The sequence below is a fragment of the Amphiura filiformis genome, chromosome 2 (assembly GCF_039555335.1).
Source record: "Amphiura filiformis chromosome 2, Afil_fr2py, whole genome shotgun sequence".
Taxonomy (NCBI): Eukaryota; Metazoa; Echinodermata; class Ophiuroidea; order Amphilepidida; family Amphiuridae; genus Amphiura; species Amphiura filiformis.
Window position 1 is genome coordinate 95,099,250 of NC_092629.1, and position 6,000 is coordinate 95,105,249.

A 6,000-nucleotide genomic window follows, 5' to 3' on the forward strand; every position below is an offset into this window, starting at 1 on the left:
TTTCCATGGCGGCCATCTATGATCATGCTTGAGGTTTCACCAAACAAACCATGGGTTTTGAGGTCTTATATTTTGTTGTATGTCAACAAAATCGATTAAATTTTCAGGATGATCTTATTTTCATGTTGTTATAAGCAAATATAATGTTCCAGATAACGCTAGTTAATAAATACATTAAGAAAAAGTACCTTAAAGTTGCACTTTCTGTTTAGTATTCCTTTTTGGACTTTAACTTTTTAACATGTTCTAGCAGCCCTATATAAAACCGTGACACTCGAAAGGCCATATCTCTGGAATGAAACGTCCGATTAAGATTATTTAAACGCTAAAATGTTTCTTTCATCAATCCCCAGCCAATAAGTTAGGTCTGAATCAATTTAAAAGTACTTCAATTTTTAGTGGACATGCCTACTTATAGGATAGTAACAAGGATTTACAAAGCTGCATTTTGCAGAAACCCCCATTGAAATTGAACAACTAGTTCCAAAGATATGAGCAATTAAAGAGTTTCCAAAACAACAAGAAACAAAAGGAAATATTTCCTTTGTTTGGCTATATCGCAAAGTCAATATTTCCGACTTCCGACTGATTTTGCTTGATCGCATCACATATGCCTCGCCAAAAGTGTTCCCGAGTACCTGTCTGATTGTGTTCCGCCGCTAATACCACTCTCCTGACTGAGCACAATACAATCAAAACCCTCATGTCAGCTGAACGCAGGATCTCCTATGTTGCGCCTCACACCTGAAATAGACTCTGAATTGATATCAGGGAATCACAATCTGTGAGTATAGAGGTTATCCAAAAGCCCGGTTCCCGTAGTATTCCTCATTCAAACCAATTCAATGCACGACCTTGGAGTTACCTGCATGACTTTGGCGGACTATTTTGAAACAGCCATGGTTGCACATGCAGGCATTCTTTTGAAAAACCTAAACAAGGTATAGCAGTCGAGGAGTCGCTGATAGGATATGCAGCTTATAGAACACGGATAGCCTCTAACAAGAAGGTTCTAAAGTCACATTTATTAAGTGTTTCATCTTGGAAGTTATTTGTCCTTTCGATGCTTTCATTGAAGAAAGTTACAACACACAGTCCAAAGTATACTCCACTTTGTAACTTGCTCACACTGTGCGGATTTGATTGCAAAATCCTTGTCTTCGTGATTGGGTCACTCAGCCATGTACATTTCCGTTTCCGAAGTGGGTTGAAGAAACTTAGTTTTCCGAAACCTGTTCCCAATGCTGTTGCCAAGTATGCCTCTGTCTCATGATTGGAACTAACATCATTTGGAGACTGCGAAACAGTCTCGTACGTCAAATTGAATTAACCATTCCAGTTTATAATCATGTTGTTTGTAATTTATTCATGTAATGATTTGTAATGCCGCTTTGGTGGTCCAAATGTATTCGTTCATACAAATTTCGTATGTGTGTGTGTGTGGGGGGGGGGTGTATGTGTGTGTGTAGGGATGGGGTGTGTAGGGTATTAGTTCGTAAACCCCTCCGAACGAGGACTTTTGTGGGTGCCTTTCCCACTAACTGGGGACTTTACCTACAAGTGGGGACGTCCCAATCGTTATTCCTATGGCTAGGGCTCCCCCTATGGGCGAATATATATATAAAAAGCATTACTACAAATGGATACTTTATTGGGGTAGGGTGAGGTCCCCTGTTGTACTAAACACAAAAACAAACAGCTCCCCGATTGGTAGGAGTTTGGCCTATAAAAGTCCCCAGTCGACACACAAGTCCCCAGTTGTCAAAAAAAAACACGTGTTGGACACACATACGAGTAGGTGGTATGTGTTCTTATGGGTGTGTGGGTGTGGGGGGGGTGTATGCACCTAATTCCTAGACGGGTAAATATTCATTTATCCTAAAGATCCTTAAATTTTGAGGACTGTGGATGTAAATCAAGTTTTGGCGAATAAGCTGTATAGGCAGGTTTCATACTGTTCTCATCATATTCAACCACTTGTTTTGATAACTGTCGGCAATCAAATTTATGATCAACTCAGTTACCATAATTATTCTATGAATCAGCAGGCATATCGATATAGACATCATATCATAAACGCTTTCCCATCCAGGCAAGGCAAGAACAGCAACTCTTTATGTAGAAGATTACTCTGCTTGCTTTAATAATTTTGACAGCCCTCTTTAAATCTTGCAATGGCAATGCATGGTATACACCACAAGGTAAGGACATGTTTCTTCGTTTTCTCTTAAAAACAGCAATTCTGTACATATACATTTTCACTTTTTTTTTTTTTTTTTCATTCATTACACAATCATTTTTATCTCAGCGGATCATTGCATTCTTTTCTGGTGGTCGATGTGTTGAATATAACTGGATTAAAGGGGTACTACACCCCTACACCCATTTGCATTTTTTGCATTTTGTGAAGAAATGAGAAAAAGAAATTGGACAAAGTGGTATGCAAAATGAAGGGGCAAATCTTCTCGTTCAATTGGTGGCATCAGTATCAATGACGCGTACATGCTTCTAATGGTATAAGCCAAAAAGTGGTACACCACTGATGTTTTAAATTCACTTCATTTTGGAAAGCTTACTATCAACGGATTTCGTTAAAATTTTGGATATGTGTTGCTAACACATTAGGGAAATAAGGTTGATATGTAAAATGGGAATAAGTGGTCCCTGATTTCTTTTATGACTTCATGAACTTGGTGCTCCACAACTATCAAAAAACGAACCGGTTAAAATGCTTCTATTTTCAATGATGAGCTATATTTTGTATTTTGAACTTGCGACACTATGTCACTGAAACTTAATTAAGCCATAAACAGGTTACCATAACCACACTACAGCAATGTTGAAAAAGATAGTATTTTTGTCACCTATACCACCATATTAGGTAGTTTTCCGTAAGCTTCATTTTTGTGATTTTGGTAACTATTTTATATTTATTTGCCCAATCCATCTCAACTAGGCAATCAAAATTGTACTCACCATTTACATCCCAAGGTGTTTTAGTATATCCACCTCACACATTTCCATTATATATCCAGTAACAGACAAAATATCAAAATTGATGCCTCATTATGACATGTATGATATCACAGACTATCACATGTATTCAAAATTGATGCCTGAATTTGACCTGAACCAATTGACCTATAACCTGACCTTTGATGACCTTATAGCCTTTTTAATCTCTTTTCCTAACAACACATTATAGAAGATACATACATGGTGTAGTATTAAATTGTCTATGTGGAAGAGATTAGGCCTATTTAATTTATTCAGTGTTATAATCAGTGAGTACATTTCTACAGATAGTATAACAAAGGATTTAATGTATTCTATTAATGTATTCTACTTGGACATGTTCAATAGAATAAATTATGGTTTGTTATGAAACACACATCTCAGTTACCAGGATACAGTAAACAAAAAAATATATAGGGCTAAAATGATTTTCTAAAATTGGTTTAAAACCACTTTGTATGTAGAGATATTTTATAAGTTCAGGACATGAGATGATGAACATATTTATATACTTCATAAATTTGCAAAAAAAAAAAGATGGGTACTGATGAAAATCAGGGTATTATATCGCCTTAAAAGAATAAAAATTAAAGGATAATAAACAATTTGCTGTAATATAATAATAATGAAATTCTTATAATAAAGGGTTCATCATAGGATGAAATTTGAGCCTCGGTCGTCATTGTGTTATGCGTAAATTTGCTACAAGCAAAAAAAAACCCGATTTTCATTGTCTAAATCAATATTATTGAAAAATAACACTTAAATGTTTTGCAAAAGTTCATTCCACGAATCATGTACTTTAAAAACTTGCTTAATATATTGTTATTAATGAGTTATGTACGTTTTACAAAAGTGTTGTTGTTTCAGCCCTCTTTACAACATAACTCAAGAACCACATGACCTACAAAAGTATATCTGTGATATTTGTATTCTTGTATACACACTCACTATGAAATGATCAGTGCAATATTTTGCCAACAGTTTAAAATAGTTGCTAGCTTTAAGAGGCTATCACAATGTGTCAACAGTTGTATCACATCACCACTGAACAATTCTTTGACAAGGACAACAATAAAAGTGGAGAATAAAAGTGATTGTTTGGTTAATGTCACAAAAAACAAACAAACAAACGACAAGACGCACTTGTATTAGTGCTTTTTCAATTATTGGAATTGGTTTAAAGCTGAAAAAGTTAGATTTTGTTAGCTTAATTAAACAGTGTATTTGTGTTGTGCATTCGTGTGAGTTCGGGTAAAAGGTGATTTTGGCTTTGAGAATGCGACTCGTAACACTAGGCACTCTACTCCTTATGTAAATTACAATGACATTTTCCCACTAAATAGGGTGGGGTGATATTGAAATGGCTCCATAGCTAAACTTCATCAGCTTATAGGTACTCTGCCAAATACGGCACCTTTAATATGATTTGCACGATGAACATGAACTGAACTGAAATCTCTTGAAGATTTATAGATCCACAGCCTCATCCTCCACTTTTCTAAAAAAAAGTTGAGATTTTTACTACTGGGAACTTCTGATTACATTTTTTTATTCCCCATTTATGAACACTTTCTAAATGAAAGTAATATTTTATGTTAGTGCAATAATCGCGGTGCTGCTTTATTGATATGAAAGGTCATTAGCAGACACTCATCGTTAGCAGCTTTTGTGGCGGGAAACTCCTCCACAAGGTATAGTTTCCGGTTATTGCTTTCAAACTAAGAGTCTCTGATTGCAATCCCATAATCCTGTGCGTGAATCTACCGGAAGTTTGGAAAATTACTTTCATTGTTTTCTTGTCAACTTTAATCCACCAAAAACGTTGACAAATTAAAGAAAGCAGCAAGTTTAGAGAGCGCCCAAATCGGATCACTTTTTGAAATATGTCCCATTTGTAAAAGGACTGATTTAACTCATCATATTACCCTTTCCAGAAGTGCTATATGTATCTTCCATGTACAGATGCGATAATAATTTGTAAGCTTTATGGAACGACCAGACATGTCACTATCTTGTTCTTGCATATAGAGCGGCTTATGTCTTACACATGAAACATGTTTTGCTTTATTATATTAATTTCATGATTAACAATTGAATTAAACTAATAACAAGTTATGTAATGGCAGTGATGATATTAAAACGTTATCTTGTTGAAAACTGAAAAATTCTGAAAAATAGTGATATCAAAACGGAAATTCAGACAAAACTATATAGACCCGTACGAGTTAGGACAAATCTTTCATTAGCGAGCTATATTAATTTGAAAGTTAAAAGGTTGGCCCCCATACTCACGGGCCAAGTTCAGCTGAGGCCTGTCAAAATCGAAAATCTTACACTAAAAGACTCTGCCTGATTTCAACACCGTGTTGTTATTTTTTATTTTACTGGAGTTAAACCTACGTTATGTGACACAAACAAAACACTGACAAAAAAAGTTTAGCTTTGTGAAGAAACTTTAATCCTTAATACAGCTAGAGAATCTACAACTGACAGGTAATGACGGAGATAATAACATGAATAATACAAACTTTTCGCAGAACAAGGAATGACCTTTGATCTGACCTACGGTCAGGTCAGCACTTATTGAATTAGTCTTAGACCTCCAGTCGTTTTCCTAACCTAACTACAGTTAGGTATATGCAAGCACTATCATCGTTTTATCTGACATGAAAATCCCACAATTATTGTTTTTTATTTGACCGAGAAAATGAATTTGAAAGCAAAAATGTGTGTCTCAGAATTGTGTTGATTTCAACCATGACTCGATCGACTTCCAGCACGACTATGCGTAACAATAGAGGATGGATGGTCAGTAGCGTTCTGAGTGCATTAATTTTGTGATAATGCTGCAAAAGGGAAATGCATTATGGGTATTAGAACTGAAGGGATGTTTCCATCAGGGTTTTCTGCGTGGACTACCAAGGACGTAACGGAAATGCTGTACAGTCATCAAGAATAGTTTGTACAACACTTTATTATCAA